Source organism: Furipterus horrens, unplaced genomic scaffold, assembly GCF_987537825.1.
Source record: "Furipterus horrens unplaced genomic scaffold, mFurHor1.1.pri manual_scaffold_3, whole genome shotgun sequence".
Lineage (NCBI taxonomy): Eukaryota > Metazoa > Chordata > Mammalia > Chiroptera > Furipteridae > Furipterus > Furipterus horrens.
Genome location: NW_028327173.1, coordinates 165,483,824 through 165,504,063, shown reverse-complemented (window position 1 = coordinate 165,504,063; position 20,240 = coordinate 165,483,824). Strand labels below are relative to the sequence as shown.

The 20,240-nt window shown below is 42.4% G+C and overlaps 1 protein-coding gene and 2 non-coding genes across 3 annotated transcripts in view; 1 reads left to right on the top strand and 2 right to left on the bottom strand.

Moving 5' to 3' along the window:
- TLN2 (talin 2) overlaps positions 1 to 20,240 on the bottom strand; it is a 426,734-nt gene that overhangs the window by 328,829 nt on the left and 77,665 nt on the right. The window contains exon 3 of the mRNA XM_090270695.1: positions 14,511 to 14,583. The gene's annotated coding sequence lies outside the window, so the exon portion shown is untranslated. The remainder of the gene's footprint in view (positions 1 to 14,510; positions 14,584 to 20,240) is intronic.
- LOC150016598 (U6 spliceosomal RNA) lies at positions 12,814 to 12,920 on the top strand. Its single transcript, XR_016510136.1, has one exon. It is a non-coding gene; the product is annotated as a U6 spliceosomal RNA (small nuclear RNA).
- Positions 16,957 to 17,086, bottom strand: LOC150016597 (small nucleolar RNA SNORA33). Its single transcript, XR_016510347.1, has one exon. It is a non-coding gene; the product is annotated as a small nucleolar RNA SNORA33 (small nucleolar RNA).

Below are 20,240 nucleotides of genomic sequence, written 5' to 3'. Positions count from 1 at the left end.
TGCCACAGGATTTTTTAAATGTCAGGATTTCCTAGTACATTTTAAAATAGGTTTGTTTAAGTGAATGTAAACCAGATTTATGACAACCTTCCATGAGCAGTGCAAGATAAAGTAAGACTTATTTGCAAAATAAGAGAGGAAGTGGAGGACAAGTGGAGAACCAAAATCTCTCATCTGAAGATATCACCAAGAAGCACAGCTTTCTGTTTGTTTGTTTACATTATTACCCAATAAAAAGAGGACAATGTCAAGAATGGGCTAGAGTCAAAAAAGAAAAGAAAACAACACTTCTTTCTCTGCTAACCTTTCAACACTCAGCACACTGCTCCTCTTTCATGTCAATTATAAATAAATAGCCTAAAGGAACTATCAGTGTTTTTTAAATTATTTTAAGCCTATGATCTATCTTGAGTTATTTTATATGGTGTAAGCTAAAGATCAAGGTTACTTTTTTCTTTCATATAGAGTACCAATTGTTCTAGCATTACTTATTCAAAAGTCATCCATTTTCCACTGAATTACTTTGGTCACTTTGATGAAAATCCAATGACTATGTACATGCGGTCTATTTCCGGACTCTCTAGTCTGGTCCATGGATCTAATGTCTATCCCTACACCAATGCCACACTGTCTTGATTTTTGTCCCTTTAGAGTAAACCTTGAAATCAGGTAGTATAAGCCCTTCAACTATGTTTTTTACCCCAACATTTTGGGGCTACTCTGAGTCTTTTGCTTTTCTGTATAAATTTTAACATCGGCTGGCTGATGTCTTAAGAAAAAAAATTTGTTTAAATACCCTTCTGGGATTCTGACTGTGATTGCCTTGAACCTTGTCGGTAAATTTGGGGTAAGAACATTTTAACAATATTAAGTCTTCCAATCCATAAATATGATATCTATCTCCATTTACTTGAGGGACCTATTAGAGTTAAACAAAAACAACATAAAATCTAGAGCTACTACCTTGTGTGCCAAGAAGTGAAGAACAGTTGGAAACCAGAAAATCTCTACAGAGTAATTTACAACTTTACACAGTTCTTTCATGAGCTTTACATGGAGTGGAGTCCACTGATGGATAAATAAAGGCTCAAAAATGCAACGATCAAGAAAGAGGCAGATGTGGCACCCAGACCCAGGTACTCTTTTCCTCGATTCAGATCCTGAGGTCTTTGATGTTTTGCAGCTTGCTGAGTAGTAGGAATCTAAGGGAGACTGTCAAGAGAGAACAACTGGGGAAGCGGTGCGAGCCCAACTACAAAACTACCGCACGCTCCTGGCAGCTACTAAGGCTTCCTTACTCGTCCTTGTTCTCGGACGCTCTCACAGGACAGAGGGGAGGGAACCAAAAAAAGGAGACAAACATAAATTCAGAGCAGGAAAAAGCCCTTCTAGGAAGGCCCCAACTGGAGAAGAGCCAAGAAAGGAAATGGGGCAAGGCATACCGTGGGAGCTCCACGGAGCACAGCCAAGGGTACGCACATGGCCGCTGGGTTGCCTGGGAATTTCCAAGAAGGGAAAGGCTGAGGAGGAGGGCAGGCATTGTAATTTCCCTTTCACTACACAGAAAGAAAATCACTTGCTTAAGGAGCTTTAAAGGGCAATGGCAGTGAGTGAATCCATTAACCACTTAAGAAGGTCTCTCAATGTATAAAAGCACATTTGGGTTAAACAGAGGGGTCAATACTAAAAGTTTCAGTAACTAAAAAATTCAAGGTTAATGTAGATTAAATACAAACCGGATCAAGATATGTGCATAAGTCCTTGCTGATGTCAGTGTCTGTGGGTGGTTAGTCTGAACCTCAATGACGCTGACACGGAATTTAGGGCCAGTTCCTAGGAGGCTCAGCCCCTTGTTCTACTCTTAGTGGGCGATTTTTATTCTCTTCTCTATATTTTTCTACAACTCAAAAGATTATCTAGTGAACACATATTACTTCTGAAATTAAAAAAATAAATAAGACTTTTTAAATGGCTATCAAGGCAGTTTGTTATCACTGTCGCAGCAGAGTTCAAAAACTGGCCACGTGGATGGAAGGCAGTACAGATAGAAGAGGCCAGGCCATGCGGTATGAAGCTCTGGGCCTTGGAGGAGTGAGCAGCCAATAAAGCATATATATGAAAACACAGCAAACAGAGCTGTAAAGTAAAAACCTCCTGGGCTTCACAAAATTGTTTTTCTCCAACCCATCTCTGGACTCTATGACAGCTAAAATGAAAGGATTAGCATCAGAGTTGTTACCAAATGAAAAAGAGTAAGGAAGGGAGGCGGAGGTGACAAAAACAGAGAAGTCCAAAAAGAAACCCTCATCCACTGTGGGTAGTAATATAAACTGATGCAGCCACTATGAAAAACAGTATGGAGAGTCCTCAAAAAGTCAAAAATAGAGCTACCATATGACCCAGCAATCCTTCTTCTGAGTCTTACCTGAAAATTTTGAAAACATTCATTTGTAAAGATATAGGTACCTCTATGCGCATTACAACAGTATTCACAGTAGCCAAAACATGGAAATAACCTAAGCGTTCATCGATGGGTGACTGGATAAAGGTGTGGTATATATACACCATGGGATATTACTCAGCCATGAGAAAGGATGAAATACTGCCATTTACAACATGGATGGAATATTGAGAGTATCGTGCCAAGTAAAATAAGTTAGATGGCAGGGACAAGGACTATATGACTTCACTCATATGTGAGATATAAAACAGAAAGTAAGAAGTGAACAAACAAAACACTCAGTATGGTGGTGACTGGAGGGGAAGGGACAAACAGGGAAGTCCAAGTCCATTTACCACCCAGCCTTTATATTTCACACTGACTGGCATGTTTGCAACTGGCAGTGCTCACCGCCTGCCTGTGCATTCATGTTTCCAAGTTCCATCTCCAAACCTGGATCTATAGCCACCCTCTGTCTTCTCCTCCAGCTGGGCCAGAAGCCAAGCAACAGATGACACACAATATGAGTTTTAAGGATCAACAGAGTTGCGGTTACCAACTTTAGAATCAAAGAGTGCAGTTGATTCCTGTCTGAAATTCATGGTTTAAGGACAGTCGATGTATTAGCAGGCCCAGTGCTTATGGCAATGAACCTGGTGCCCAGAGCCTAGAGCGAGTGGACGGAAATGAGGCACCAGTCGGTAGCAGAGGCTTGCTATTCTGGCTGACTCTCTACCCATTGCTCTTCCTGTTATGTCACAAGGACAGCCTTTCTCCTTAGAAACTTCAAAGCCTAACAACTAATTTCACATCCTTTCAAGAGGAAGCCAGCAACTCAAGTATTTGTTTTTGGCAACTCCATGTTTTGAAGGCATTTAAGAAAAACTGTCAAACTTAGTAAATTCAAGCTACAATGCCATTTCCTAGAAAAACAGTGCCTATTCTGTCTTAGGGGGAAAAAAAAAAAAAAAAAGAAGGAAGTAGCAGCCTTATCAAGGGGACTGTAAAGCTTTACTCAGCTCAGGAGAGTAGTAGCAATACCTTCCAATTCACACATTAGACCAGCACATTCTTGAAGGCACAGCCGCCTGTCATGGGGCCTCCCACTAGGCCCATCATAGGCAAAGACAAACAGAACCATAAAGATTACAAAGCTAGGGCACGTGCCGCACTCTGTCTCCATCCCACTGGCCCTACTTTGCCCAAACTATGCTTTATTTGTTTTAGTACTTGACCCTCCATGAAAGTGATGCCCATTCATTAGTTCCCTACCTAGGAAATAATCATGTCAAAAATTAGTCATAAGGTACATGAGATTCTTCAAAATAGACCTTTAAAGGTTAAAGATATGGGAAAAAAACTGATGAGCCTTCAGTAGGCATAGCATTAAAATCGTTTACCATTTTAAAATCCTACTGGTATAACAATGTCCAATTAAAGAAAGAGCAACAACTTCCAGAGGTTCACTTACATCAGTGTGGATGGACCCCACCAATCGTGCCTGTTCCTTCCCGAATATAACTTTTGGTCACTACAGCAATTCATATATCCTGCCCTATAGCAGGCTGCCTTGCTATTCAGAGGCTAACAGAATCATGAAAACTTCTAATCAAGAATTCAGGTTTTCCCAGAGCAGTGTGAGTACAAGTTTCATTTTTGCAAGAGCCAGTCAAACAACAAAGGGTGTTTCCAGCAACCTTGTGGGAGGCCCTTTCCGTAGAAAGCTAGTGGGAATGAAACTGATGGGAGTTCTCAATGATCAGCCATGGGTATCCACCCCAGTCTTCTTCCTGGGCTCGGCTCTAGGTTTGCTTGACAAATCCAGGCAGAGAGAGACACATGTGACCTGCTCAAGAGGTAGGGGAACAAAAGGAGCTTGTGTAGCCTAAGTATGCCAGTTGATGGCTCAGCCCACTTCTTTTGGCCAAGTAGAAGCAAGGAATAGAGACAAAAACTCCTCCTTATAAAATGCACAGAAGGAGGCTTACCTGTCCTAGGCTCTTTCAGCCTTTTGAAAACCATCACTTGTCTTGTGCTCACTGGGATCGTCTATAACATGCCCCATAGCACATTGCATCTTTAAGCAGACTATTTCTAAACACCCAAGCTTGCACAGAATGCCTTTTCCAGTGGCACTATTAGTGAGGAACACAAGTGCTCCAGCGAGATGGCATACCCCCTTCAGGGTACCAAATTCTGAACGTCAAAATTGTGTTGACATGTGGACTGCGGCAGGGCCTACAGGTTCAGAAAAGATTGCCAAGAGCAGCCTGGGAGAATTGTCTTTAAACAATGCTGCCTTTCTTCTGCATCTTTAACTGCTCAAGAAGAGTATGCATACTAAACAGCAGGGAAAGTTACTCAATTGAGACAAAAATTCCTTTCCCAACTGCACTCCCTCAAGAAGGAATTTCACATTGTCCCCAACTCCAAGTGAGTACTGATGGAGCTTCAGATTGCCACAGCAGATAGTCCGGGTCTTCCTAGGCCATTTCTAAGGGCATTCTGTTTTAATGAAATCTTTCTTCCCTTGCCTTGCTTTATAAGTGAGGCTACTATGAGCTGGCTCCAATTAGGTGCCAGGAGTCCAGAGACAAGTACTGCCCTTGCCCAACTGGAACCCAGTTTAAGCACTTTTAAATCCATGACAAAGGGGCCTTCTTGTTATTATGGTATGTAGGCTACCCACAGTGCCTTCCTATACACTGAACACATTAAAATGCTGCATCACTTCACACTGAAAAAAACCACCAATGGCCACCATTCATTTTGGATATGCATTCCTCTTCCTCTAACGTGAATTGTAATTTTGAAAGAATTTTCAAGAAAAGAATGTTTAAGGACTGGCAAATGACACTTAATCAGTTGGCACATCTGCACCACCTTTTTCTCAGTTTCAAAATATATTTGCTTAAAGGAAGCCTGGTTTCAAGTCATATCCAGGCCATTTCTCTGTTCAATTTTTTGTGATAAATAATGTCTCAGGGGAACAGAAAGAACATATTGTAAATAGAAATGTAGGCCCAGAACAAAAAAAAATTGAATTATTTCCAGAATCTTCTATGAAGCCAGCATGGCATGTCTATAATTCTCTTAATAGGCACTATAGAAAAGATCAAATCCTCTCAGTGTTCCACTAGTCATTTAATCATCCATGACTTTAAATTCCACTATATTCCATCAAGAGAGCTCTACTCTGTTTAACAATAATCCTCACATAGCTCTCTCCAGAGTATATCAGATGTTCCTTTAACAGTATTGCCAAATTTCTTTTAACAATTTGTCATGCCCTTCACATAATCCCCCCCACCCTTCCTAAAATATAATGGATTGCTGATGGATTAATACCTATCCACAAAAAGGAACTAAACTAAGAAAAGAAAGTCCCCCCTAGTAAGCAAGTTTTATGGAAAACATCTCACCAGGTGTTGGGGACCATTTGACACTTGGATGTACCTCACACTCCTGTGATAAATACTTGGAATCAGGTCAGACACACGGCAATTTCAGCTCTGCTGGACACAACCACTAACCAATCCAGAAACATTTAAAATTTTTTCTTCTGGCAGATGAAGCCATTGCCCAACAGCCTCCAACTCTCCTATGGATGACTATCCCTCTTGCCTAAACTAAAACTTTTGATCACTGCATATGCCTAATTCCAAAAAACTTGCCAAGTGGCCCTTCTGCCAAATAATACACCACTAAGAAGGCAAAAAAGGACAGGCAAGTTGACAGTGGGGGAAACTGACCATTGACACACAGGGGTGTTAAAAAAAACTCGAAGATTCAACACTAAAACTGCACAGGAGGTTTGGGGGTACGCTTTATAGGATCAAACAGTTTTCCTCAAATCACTTAATGTACCACTGTAGCATAAAATGATGATGATCCTGAATTATTAGGAAAAACATTGTTCCAGCACACTCTTTGAAACAAAGAACAGAAATATTTAGAGATTTCCAAAGTGGTTTAAATGAAATTAGTTTAAAGACTTTCAAGAGTAAGAATCTGTCATCTAGAAGGTTTATTCAATATGAAATACTTCATTCCACAATGAGACTGGATAAAGAATGTATTTTTGAGATAGCTTTGTGGTTTCACAAAGAACAGTACTTATTCTTCATAGTAATTTTACTCAATATCATCACTTCACCATTATCCCAGCTCCTTGGAAAGCCAAGGATGCCTATTAGTAGTCTCAACCATGCTGGGTTTGTCTATGGTATTCTAAGAAATCTTAAAATATAGTTACAGATGGTATAAAAATAAATAGCCCAAATCTTTTACATGACCTCGAAGATATAAAGTCTTAATACAATTTCTAAGACTGGGTCAGTGGGTAATGCTAGGGGCAGCTCCGCTGTGCCAAAGAAATTCAAACAAAAATCATAAACTTACACTAGAGATATTTAGAAAAGCAAGTTCAAGCTAGATGTGAGAACCAGAGCATTTACTTTAAAAACAAATATCTAATTCTTATTTATATTTTCAACGGGTATAAAATTCTAGACTTTAAATTTCTCAATTAAGACAGGAAACTTGGGGTTTTGCTTAGTTTTCAAACAAGGAAAAACCATCAGAGTGCTAGGGTATCAGCATATACAGGCCAGAATGTTGGGGCTAACAGAGAAGTATCCACAGCCCCTTCACCAAGAAAAGAACTTAGATGGCACTGAAGTGCATACACTTTTTTACAATTTAACAATGAATGTGTCTTCTCAATCATGAATTGCTAAAAGGTATATTAACTTGACTATGGAATCCCTCAACATAAAACCACCCATAGGGAAACAAGTCATTTTGTAATGAGGTTCTTGCTATTCCTGAGTGACCCACGGCTAATTCAGTCCTGGGTGACTGTGACATATGGAGGAATGCTGAGGAACTATTTTCAAATGTTATTAACCAAAGATGCTGCTAGACCTAAACAGAATTCTTCCCACCTAAGGGAAGCAGGAGCCCTACCTACAGAGCAGGTAGATTCCTGGGGAGCTGAGAAAACACCAGCAGGCACACAATTCACCCAGTGGTGTTCTAAACAGCCATCCCAACAAACTAGTTAAAGGTCCGTCCATTTAGCCTAATTTTGTTTCACCTCTAGATTTACCCTTCATGAGTCAAGAACTACAATTTCCAATGGAAAATGAAGTGAGCCTCACTCTCCACCCTCAGATATGTTAGGGAGGGAGCAATGAAGAAAATATAAGTGCACTGGTATTATCCACCCTCAGAGGAGGAAGCAAGCCCTAGGTCATTGATGCCACTCATTCATTAATTCCCCAATGAATGTCAATCGAATCCCTACTACGCATCAAGTATGGCCTAGACACAGGAGGTGCAGCTATGGAATATAAGATGGCCTCATTTCCACAGAAAAGTAAACAAAATTTTGAGCACACTGAAGCAAGCGCAGTAAATAGTCATGCATTAAGGGAAAATCATAGATGGAAGTAGGAGCAAATCACCTCCCCTGGGGGCTATTTCACAGCACAAGGAATGGGAGCAGGGATAACAAAGGTAAAGCACAAAAACCCTCCTTGTTTGGCTTCAGAACGCAGTGCATCTTACAGATAAAGTGTGTGTGTGTATGTGCTGAGCACAGAAGGTGAAGCAACTAAGAGTAAAAGGTAATCAATACAATCCATAAGAGACAATTAACATATAATTTTTAAAAATTGGGTGTATGCAATTTCCTCAGGAGTAAAGGCATTGGTAGGCTAAATATGCACATGTATAGAGTTAATATTCCATTTCCAGGAACAATAGAGCACTAATCATACCATATACTACAATATAAGGGAGTGGGGCTTCTCAGAGCTTAACAAGCACACAAATCACCTGCGGGCCTTGTTGAGGAACAGGTTCTGATGCAGGGACCTGCTGGGCAGAGACTGGGAGGCTGCATTTTGAATCTGCTGCCAACTGATGTACAGGTTCCTGGACCTGTGGGCTACTCTGAGCAGGAAGGGTGAAGCAGGGCCAATGGGACGAACCATCCTAGTCACACCCAGGGCTCTTTAATAATAAAAATTCCTCTCCTCGTCTGAAACCTAGTGAGCCAGATTTTAGGAGATGGTATCCCCTATCATTTCTTTTTAAGCTACACAGGTGGTTCTGAGGTGCAGCCAGGCTTATCATCCACAGTCAAGTAGGGATTCTGAGATGCAGGCCTCCAGTATACCTCACCCCCAGGCTATGTATAGGTCAGTTCCTATATCTGTGTGGCCAGATAAAGCCTGCAGCTTTGGAAGACATGCATGGAGATAGTGAGTCAGGAAGAGGATGTCCAGCTAAGCTGGCTAGTCTGGGCAACTCCCCCATGACGATGGCTGGAGTCACAGCCTCCAGGCTGACATCTGGGGTAGTCCATCTTGACCCTTCTCATACACTATAACTGTTCCCAAAGCCAGTGCTTAGATCATTATCATAGTCTTCTTAGCTCACAAAGCACATGAAGAGGAAACGCAGATTTTTTTCTGACCTAAAAATTATAGATAAGGGGCCATCTATGATGAAAGACTGGAAAGAAGCCAAAAGGCAAACATGCAATTAACTGGCCTGATGCCTCCAGGCTCCAACCTTGAAAGCCACACCCCACCTCACTGCAAAGTAACAATTTTGTTAATAAAAGGGATCAAGTGGAATGTGGTCCTTCAGGGTTTTACATACAAAGCTGCTTCTGGAAAAGACAGTAATAGCTTACCCTCTCCGGATAGAATAGGTGATAGAGCTGGGCCTATTTGAAATACCAGCATTTCAAGTTTCTCTACATCCACATTCCATTTATAAAACAAGGCACTTCAAATTCTGTTCCATGTATTCAGCCTCTTGCTCCCAATTTATACCCATCTCATTAAGAGTTGTATGTCCTGACCCCCTTCTCTCCCTTGCTTATCATGGTCTCAACTGGCAGAGAGGGCAGAAAATTTTTCAACAGGGAGTTTTTTACTTTGCCCCTAAACTTAGGAAAGCCTCTTATGGGAATGGCATTTACAGCACTGGTTTCCAAAATGTTGCAGTCGGAGTCAACAAATGAACACTGGATGGCCAGGTTCATGTTCTGCTCCTCTCTAATGAATGCTCTGGGAAGAAAGATCCAAAAAAGAGGGAAAAGAAAAAAAAAAGCCCAGCAGTCGCTTGTCATTCCTACCATATGCCACAGTGTATCATGTTTATCTCTCTATTCTTGGGTCCTAAGAGGGTAATTGTGTAAAAGAAATGAATGACTGGAAATAACAGATCAACAACATCCTATTCTCCAGAAGCTAAGTTTTCTCTCTGGGAGACTGAGAAGACATGGCACAGTCTAACTGCAAGTGCAGTGAAAGAAGTTCCGACTTAAAAGCCCAATTACACAGCTCGGAGGTGGTGAAGCCTGTGCCAGGTCTTCTAATGCTGCATCCTTTAATATTCCCTTTTCAGTATTATCCATGAACAGCCTTAAGGGAGCACAGAAGGAGAGCTAAGCTAGGATGAGGTGACCAGGGAAGGGTAGCATCTGGGCCAGGCTTGAGGCGGCACTGACTGGCTGCAAGGGCCTGACATTACTTGTTCAGCTGTCTCTGAGTGAATCTGCTTAGAATCTACTCACCACTTACCAGCATTGAATAAGCATGGGGGCAGGGGTGCGGGGCAATGTCTTTTCAGATAACTGTCCTTTTTCATCTCCCTTTTAAAAGAAGACATTTATCCTTGTCTGCTAAGGCTGGGATGAGGGGAGGGCGGCAAAAGCCTGGAATATGCAGGAAACATGGATAGAGATTTTATTTTTCAACTGGAAGAGGATGAAGTGGGAGCAGTCAGAAGTTAACTGATAATTTTATCACATCTGAGGAAACATGACTCTTAAAAGGGAGAATCATCCAGAAAATACCCCATGGGGCCTGAACCTCTGCCACATAATGATTTGTTTCCTTCTTAAGGGACTAAAGGTTAACAAAGTATAGGCTTTTTCTCTAAGGTCGCACAGTCCTTTCTCAGTCAGATATCTGCTCTCAGATTAACATGTACAAATCCCCTGCTTGAATAGACATCTCCCTAATCAGCTTCTGGAGAGGCACGTGCTTGTTTAAAACCCCCAGGACTCTACCAGCTGAGGTACAGCCCTAAGCTGAGGCTGTAATTAAATTTCACCAGGAGCCCATAACCTCAGCCCTGGGGCAGGTCATCAACGGGAAGGCTGCAGGACCAGGGTGGCATCCCCCTGTGCCCATCCAAAATCCAAGGGAACATAGCAGCTCGGGGGGTCTTGGGACCCTGCAGAGAACTGAAGATGCTAAATTCATTGAGGATAACAGTGCACGTGAAACCCACTGTCCAGCCTCCCATCTTTCGGCCTCTTACCACGTTTCCTCTTAAGAATAAAGGAACCCCAGCATCACCCTGACAGAGGGGAGCTGTATCCCTAATTTAGACAGATCTAAAAACAACCTCTTCACCAGTCTCCTCCCTCCTCTTAGACATGGAGGGTCAGTGTTATTTACTTCCATTAGACTTAGCCTGCCCTGTGTTGGACCAGCATATTCTGTGGGGCACTATACAGGTAAAGGGCCACGGCCATGTAGATTTGGGGAGCCTTTTTGTAAGGCAAGCTTAAAACAGATTCCTTCACTCCTGGTAGTAACTTGCTCAGACCCTCCTATACTCACAAATAGTAATAGTGAGGGAGGGTGGGAGAGAGAGTAAATTAGTGAATGATAATTATGAGCCAGCATGGTGCTGGGTGCTTTGCCTGCATTATCTGTTTAATGCCCTTCTCACAACAATTCTACCAGGTGGGTACCTTACCAGCAGTTTGCAGGTGAGGCAACTAAAGCTCAGAAGCCTTATAACTGTTCTGTACTCACAAGGCTGTTCAATGATACAGGCAGAATTTGAATCTAGGTCCACATGACCACTGCCTGGAAGTATGGCTCTGCTGTTTCTGATACAATTTAAGATTCTCAGAAAGTTCACTTTCATCTGAGAATCTGTTCACCGAGTTACCAGCTCAGCAGCTGGCCAACAGCTGTTCAGGGACCAGACTTCCCAGATCATGATGTATGCCCATTATTGGGTTTCCAGCTAAGAACTACAAACACACTACTTGGCATCCCAAAGAAGAAGGCAAGAGGGAACACGAATGAAATGCAAGTAGTTATTTCCAGATTTCCAGTGCCTTCAATCCTCAAGGCCTAAGAGGAAGGCCGCATCAATACTGCGAGTTCCAGTGTAACACAGTGGGAAGGTGGCTGAACCTGGGCCAGCGCTAACACACGCTTTCCAAAGCACCACCTCAAATCCTCTCCCAGGGGTCATTAGAGATGGAAGAATTTGCAAAGTTCTCTGGCATTACAAGAATTCCACCATAACAGAAGGCAATTATTTAGAATAGAAATGTAAAGTGAAACTTTTGCATATTTTCATGAATTTTGTAGTTTGGAAAAATTTTGAAACTATAGCAGAAAATGTTTTGAAAAAAATAGCTAAAAGGAACTCACATATAGAAGAATTTATCATTTTTAAACACAGAGGCTATCACCAGATGACAGGATTATAAGGGTAATACTTATTTTCTTTTATGGATCTGAATTTTCTACAGTATCTGTAATGGCATATAATAGCATATATTTGCAGTTTTGAGTTGCAGCTGAATAACTTAGCTTTCTCATAAAACGGGTATGTGTTAGGCATTATACATAACACACCAGAAATTGTGAGGGGAAAACTAATTCCCCACCAGCACGGTCTCTCCCTCCTACAACTCAGAGTCTGGTAATTTGGTTACTTTCCCCCGGTGAAATGAAACTTGTTCTCTCTTAAAGACCACTACCAAACAAGAAAAAGAACACAGGCAGCACATTCCCCTGAGGATGGAGACACTTCTTTCTAAAGCAGAAAGCAGAACTAATGTAAGACCCCCACTGTCATAAAGCCCCCAAGCACTACAGAGTTACAAAGCCTCCAGGCCCCACAGAGTTGGAGGTGACGGTGGTAAGGACCCCAAAGCAATCAGACAGGTAGCTAGAAGTTGGACAATCTATATGCTACAAGGCCACTGTTCTCACTGTGTTGTCTTAGACCCTTGGATTTGCCTATGTGGCACCCGTTCATAACAGAGCCAACTGTGTTAACTCTTATTTTCTTATTTTTTATATTCTGGACACTCTGGAATTTGGGGGCCTTTCAGACCCAGACCTGGGGAGAGACTGCCCTTCCCGGGACTAGCCAATTCTTAGAGGTCACCAAGATCTCAGCCAGCAGCACGCCTTTCATACACAAACCAACCAATGCAGAGTGTACATCCCCCAAGTACAGGAGTCCCTCTCTATATCGCGGTTCACTTATTGCGGCCTCACTGTATCACGGGATTTTTAAAAATATTATATTTAGTGCTCACTTTGGCAGCACATATACTAAAATCAGAACAATACAGAGATGATTAGCATGGCCCCTGTGCAAGAATGACACGCAAAATCGTGAAGCGTTCCATATTATTCTGCAGGCAAGAAGGGACTGGCAAGAAATATTCAAAGTAATGAAAAGCAAAAACCTACAGCCACGATTACTCTATCCAGTGAAGCTGTCATTCAGAATAGAAGGGCAGAGAAAGTGCTTCCAGGACAAAGTAAAACTGAAGGAGTTCATCAGATCCAAACCACTATTATATGAAATGTTAAAGGGACTTGTTTAGGAGAAGGAGGATCAAAACTATGAACATTAAAATGAAAACTGTATCACAACAACCAACAACAGAAGCTAGGGAGTCCAAACAAAGGCAAACTAAGTAGGCAACGAGAGTGGGAAAAGAATTACAGGTATGGGGAACATTTTGAGGGGAGGTCAGCTGGGAAGGGGAAGGGGGGAAAGTGAGGGAGATGGTACAGGAATTAAGAAGCATAGTAGGAGGAAGCGGAGGAGACAGGAAGATGTTGAGAACTATATGCACAACCAATGGGGATGGACTAAGGCAGGGGGGACAACTTGAGGGAGAGGGGTCACTGGGTGGAGGGGAACAAAGGGAAAAGAAATTGGGGCCACTGTAACAGCATAATCAATAAAGCAAATTAAAAAATATATATTATATTTAATTATTTATCACGAATTTTTCACTATATTGCAGGATTTTGCGGTACTGTATATGTGTGTTGTTAAAGTTATGTAGATTTAAGAGTGTAGAATATGTTCAAGAATGTAAGTAGTGTTTATAAAAGTGTAGAAAAGGTTAATAAGGGAGTGGGAATGGTTTATAAGTGGGTGGGAAGGGTTTGTAAAGCCTTAAAATATATATAAATACTAAAATAAATTTAAAGTTCCTACTTCGCGGGTTTTCACCTATTGCGGGGGGTCTAGAATGTAATACCCGTGATAAGTGAGGGAACACCGTACCTCCTTATCAAACTCTCACACACCATGCCCTTATATCTCCTGCCCTAACTCATCGCAGGGCAAGGGACCAGGCACCTGGAGACCACACCTATTGTTCGAAGCCCACTGGAATTACTCAAACTAGCCAATGCTAAAATGTTCGCTCTGCCCTGCTTTGCTTCCTTGGAAACCCCAATAAAGGCTCTGGCCAAGGCTTTCTCCTTGTTTCTGTCTCCTGCCTCCTGCCACCATGATGCTTCCCTTGTGGTGTGCCTCCTACTGTCGAAAAAGTAATAAAAATATTATCTTTCAGTGGCATGGGCCTCTCTGCACCATCATTCAGTCACACCTCTGTAAATTAAGACCTGGGCCCAGAGCAGACCCTAACCCTGAGGAACCAGAAAAGGCTTTCAAGCAGAAACCAAGCAGCCATGGCTAAGCCCGTATGCTTGAAGTCGTAGCGGAGAGCAATTCCTCTGAGGCAGCATCTATCACTTGGCTATTGGGTACACCCTGGGGACGTTCAGTCCCGCCTGAAGCCAACTATCTGAACAGCAGGCTACAGGAGCTCCTGAGGCACACCGGGAGAGGAGAGCAGAGGGGGAAGGAGAGCACGTCCGATAGAGAGGCACAACCCTGGCATCCTCACAGCCTGGAGCGCAGCCACTGTTTCAGCCCAGAATTCTGAGTGAGAAGGAAAAGGGAAAATTATGAGACTTACCTGCTACTTTTTAAAAGGGGAAAGCACATAATGCGCTTCAGACTTTTTCAAGAAAAATTGAGTGGAGTTTCATCTGTAATTGAGGAAAACTTTAATTACTTAGAAAACTCACTAATGCTGAATTCCACCCTCCCAGAAGACACCAACGTAAATGAGGCACCATTGTATTTTTATCCTATTCCTTTTAGTTTATTCTAGCTCTTCTCAAAACTGTTTGCATTTCTAGGACATCTTAGCCCTATTCTATCAACCTCAGCCCCCCTCCCCAAATGTCCTCAGCATCTGCTTTCTACCACAGCCACCATCAGGCCACATTTACCTAGCATTTCTGTACTAGACACTAGGACTCAATTTAAAAACCATGATGCATCTTGCCAAAGCCCCTTCCTGAAGCAAAAATTTCATAGGTAGAAAAGCTAGTGGCATAAATCAGCATCTTTAAGAATTAAAGACCATACACAAACCTGAAAAACTTTTGCTGAGACCACAGCATAAGGAACTAAATTATTAACATCCTTTTAGGGAAGATGGAGCATCTCCAAATCTAGTTTTCCTAAAGCTGCCTATAATTTTTATTTGCTCCAATTCAGGCACAAACACAGCCTCTGGAAATCTATGCCCAGGCATGTTTATTTTTTCCAGCCAGCTGTCTTGGGGAGGCCTGTTGTCACTGCCAATTCTTCTGAGGACACAGGCAAATATGTCCCAAGTTGTGCAGAGGTAAACCCCACAAATAGGATCAGGTATTACAACTGCCCAGAACAAAGAAAACAACAACAACAACAACAACAAAAACAATAATTGAGAAACAAATGAACCCATAAATCAATGTAATAGTAACAGTCAACAGAAAGGCCATATCTTTAAGGTCAGGGACTATGTCAAACTTCTTCATATGTTTCCCACTTTCTGTGAATTTACTGGGTAGGATCGTCAAGATATACTGTAGTTCATGATGAGAATTTAATTTTTGTGATCATGTACACTATTTCATTTTTAGAGAGTGCCATTTCTCCTATCAACCCTATAGCGGATTGCATGTAGTCATTTTGTTTGCTTCTGCAATGACAAGTGGGAACAGCAGCTCTAGGGGTAAGGTCACGTGTCCAACAATAGAGTTCACAAACTGGAAGAAGTTTGAGAAGCATTAATCCAGAATAATGCTGGCCACAATTAAACTGAAAATTTTAAGAGCTCTAAGCAACACATCCTTCCCACACAGCATCCTCCTGAGTTCTGAGAATAACATCTACAAAGAAACCCATACCTGGTGCAGAAGCAGCATCCTGGGTCTTACACACCTGGCACACAAACATTATGCAAACTAACCAAATTAGCCCAGCAAGTCAATGGCAGAAGAGAAAGAGATCCACAAAAGAGAGAACTGTCAACAGTGTGTAAGGAAGACTTCTGTATGTCCTGATCTGTCTCTTCTTCTCCTAGGTAATTCAAAGGCAGCCAGGACAGTCAGAGGCAGGCAAAGGACACCCATTGTTCACATGACAGTTTTGCTTCTCTCTCCAGGAAGGAGCTTACTCCTCTGGCCATTAGAGCAGAGGGAACACTCTGTTCCAACCTCAGGGAATTTCTTCCTCACAATGAGCTCTCTGTGGGCTCTGAGGACCTGTCTTCAAAAGCACACCTTGCAGGGTACAAGGGTGCCCACTTTAGGAGAATCGCATGTACAAAAAGCACTTGCAAACTAGACATAACTTTAAAGGCAGAGAAGGTCATCCTCTTTACATGCCCAACTTGAAATGCTCAACTCCTCTAGACCAGATCAATTAAATTATACAAGTTCATCGCCAACATTAATCAAAGGCTCAAACCTGGCACAAAATGACACCAGGTTTCTCCTGATGCACAGAGAAAGATGCAAATTATCATTTATATAATGTTCCTGTCAAAAATACATCTAACTTTGAGGAATTACCATGTACAAACCCAAATTGCTACAAAATAACTGGCTTATGCCCTTCAAAAATATCAATGTCATCAAAGACGAAAAAAGCTGAGGAACTGTTCCCAAGTAAAAGAGACTAAGGAGACAAGACACCTGAATACAATTTATGCAATCTTAGATTAAATCGTAAGTCAGAAGGAAGAAAAGGACATTACTGTGGTAAGTGGCAAAATTTGGGTATGAACTGTATACTTAATACTGATACATCAGTGTTACATGTTCTGTTTTTACTAATTGACCTGTTGTTATTAAAGGAATGCTCTTGTTCCTAGGAAAGACGTGCTAAGTATTTAGGGGTGAAGGGTCATAGTGTGTTTAACTTTCAAATGGTTCAGAAAAGATGGTATATAATGTGGAGAATGACAAAGCAAAGGTGGCAAAATAGACAATTGATGAATTTAGGTTAGACTATATAGGAGTTCTTCATATTCTTCTCACAACTTTTCTGTAAGTTTGAAATCCTTTCAAAATAAAGTTTGTTTTTCTTATAGCTGTTTTCAGAAACCTGAATGACTTCAATGTCTTTAAGGCTCATAACATGGCTCTACTAATACCATTTTTCTCTAAATTTCTGCAGAAACACATTCGGGTAAGCAGAATCATTAGGTAGCTTAAAATATTTTAAAACAACACAAATTCAGATTCAATTTGCAAAGCATTTCCATGGTAACATCTGTTGAATAAGGCAAGGCCCCCTGTCCATATTAAACTCATTTGTCCCACCTACCTACTCACAGATCTGGGTGACTATGCTCCTCTTTCACATCCAAGTCAACTGGACGCCTGCCCCGAGCGGGGCCAAGGATGCCACTGGAAGTTTAGGCAAAGGAGGTGATGTAGTTTTGATCCACAGGGGCGTGTGGCACTGTACGGAAATATCCCAGAGTGGCTTCTTAGAGAAAGGGTATGCACTGGTGAGTCCTCGGTGTGTCCTCTTAGGTACACAGCAAGCACTCAATAAAGGTTAGCTGCAATTAGCTGCACTGAATGACCCCACAGTCAGCTTACTTATGCTAGCTCACCTCTGTCTCTGCTCCTTACCATAAGGAGCCTTGACAATAACAGACCTCTATCAATACAATGGGATAAACAGTCACCATAACCTGTTACATAGCAAGGTACCACAGCTTTACCTTTTCCTATAGGAAGGAAAGGCTCCTTCTGTTCTCATGCTCACAGCTTATCCAGGGACAAACTGGCTGCAGCAAAGGGTGCAGCCTGTGAAGAGTCCACTCCACTTCTACTGGGCCCTGTGCAGTTTGGCAAACAGTAGGAAGGGGAGGACCTGGGCCCTGACTGATCAGATCTGGATCCTTGGATCTACTTTTGCCTCTCACCTCCCTGCAAGCCTGGTGTACAACCACACTTGTCTGACCCTGTGACAGACAGAATGTGCCCCAAAGGTGTCCACGTACTCATCTCCAGAAACTGAGTATGCAAAATGGACTTTGCAGGTGTGATTAAGGACCCTAAGAAAGGGAGATTTTCCGATTATCCACATGAGTCCAATAGAATCAAGAAGATCCTTAAAAAGCAAAGAACCTTTCCCAGCTATCATCAGAGGAAGATCCAATGTAGCTGGATTTGAGGATGGAGGATTAGGGATTTGAAGATACAGATGGCATCTAGAAGCAGAGGAAAAATCAAAAATGGATTCACCCCTAGAGCCCCCAAAAGAAACCCAGCCCTGCCCACACCTCGATTCCAACCAGTGAGAGTCATAGATTTCTAATCTCCAAAATTGTAAGACAATAGATCTGTGGTATCTTAAGTGACTACGTTTGTGGTCATTTGTAACAGCAGCAATAGAAACTAATACAGACTTTTTATTTCTCTCATCTGGAAATGTGTGGGTTTTCTTCCTTTCTGGGAAGAAGAGGTAGAGTCTACCTCTTGGCCCTTGACCAAGTGATCTGTAAAGATAATTTACAAAATAGGTGACCTTCATGTCAGACGGAAGTTATTTTGTATCATCTGTCCTTGTTTCGTACAGTATTTGCCACCAGAACTCTAATCTTTCCTTTTATAGTAATAAAAATAAAATCTGTCCCAAGTTCTAACTAATTAGGAGACCCCAGTGTCCCAGAGCACCAGCGTCCAAATGGCATCCACTCCTTCAGTCAACTGCCCCAGCAGCCACACCTACCTCAGAGGATTTTTGTGCTGCCTGTGATCTAGTAGTAAAATCACCAGGGCCACCTTCCAGATTTCTGAGTCATCCTCACCATAGCAGGTCCAAGCAGCAGCAGCAGCAGCAACAGCAGCTGGATTGTGAGCCCAAGGCAGCAAAGCCCAAACCCTGCCCTAGAAATCCAGATGCTGCGTAAGGATCACAACCCCCTCTCCTCCCACCTCCTTACTTTCCCTAACATCCCCTGGGATCCATGCAGCTGGCTGAAAGAAAGGCTGCCAAAAGCAGTCCATGGGTGCAGCGATGCACTCCAGCTAATCACGTGAGCCACTTAACTGAACGCCTCCACTCTCAGAAGGGCGCTGGAGGATATTTTTTTCATCATTCAAACATTTCCATTGAACAAAACATCTGGGGGAGGCAGCTACTGTCCTGACTACTACGCGGTCTTGCTAAGAAGGCCCATGCCAAGCCTCATGGCTGTTGGCAAGATGATTTGTTTTAGAGTAGAGCCTATCTGGAGCTTCCACTTCTTCATTCTACCAACAGTTGAGGAGTGTGTGCCTGCCATCCCACTCTGAGCAGTTCCAGGGTAAGGATGATCCAGGAAGAAAAGAGCTGTAATTGCTTTTGACAATTTTTGTTGCATCTACTCAACACTGAAGCCCACCAGGCAGGCTGTCCAGGAGATCCACCCAAAGAGAGGATACATGACTTTTAAAGGAAAGAGCCTAGATAAACTGATGACTTGCACTAGGAATGGTTCTGGCCTAAAACAGAGGTCTGTTCTCAGCACTCAGGTGCAGAAATCTGTCAGACAGGGTGCTGGCTACAGTACTACACAGAGGAAGCTTGTTCTGAGGTGGGCAGGTCAGCAAAGCTCGCTCCACAGGGAATTTTATCAGCCTTTTATCATCCTGGCATCATCCACTCTTGTTAAATGCGAGATCTGCCACAGATGCCTGCCAAATGACAGAGACAGACTATGACTCTGCCTTGGAGAAATGTGCTTCTGTCAAATGTCACAGTGATTTGGGGAGCCTACGAGACCCCGGCCACAGACTGCCCAGCATGGCCACAGCAAATATGCCAAGAAGATGCCCTCTGAGCAAAAATGGAGGGAAGGGAACTGGAAAGAGAGGCCAAGGTTGCCATGGGCAGCAAGGCGCAGCCTCCAGCCTGACCCATATCTTCTCTGTCACATGTGCTTGAATACAAGTGATTGCTTCTGAGCATCTATTAACAAGTCAGCACTGCTGGGCATAAACGAGAACAGGAGGGAAGCAGAGATAAGGAGCCCTTGGAGAGAACTGGCCACCTCCACTGAAGCTCTGTGGTAAGTCTTGAAGGTAGAACCAACAGACTAGAAAGGTTATCCTGGCAACTCCTGCTGGTTCGAGACTTTGTTTAAAGCCCTACAAACCCAAGACCTGACATGGCAGTATTTTTTTAGAAGCCTTTATATATTCATTTAGCTTTCAAAACAACAAATTTTAAAGATTAACAACGTTCTATGCTAGTGAGGGGGCCCCACACAGTTGTTGGGAATATAAATTACATCGTCTCCAAAAAGTGAGTTTTTAAAGGTGCCTATCTTTTGAGCTTGGAATTATACAGAAATTCTTACATGGTCTAC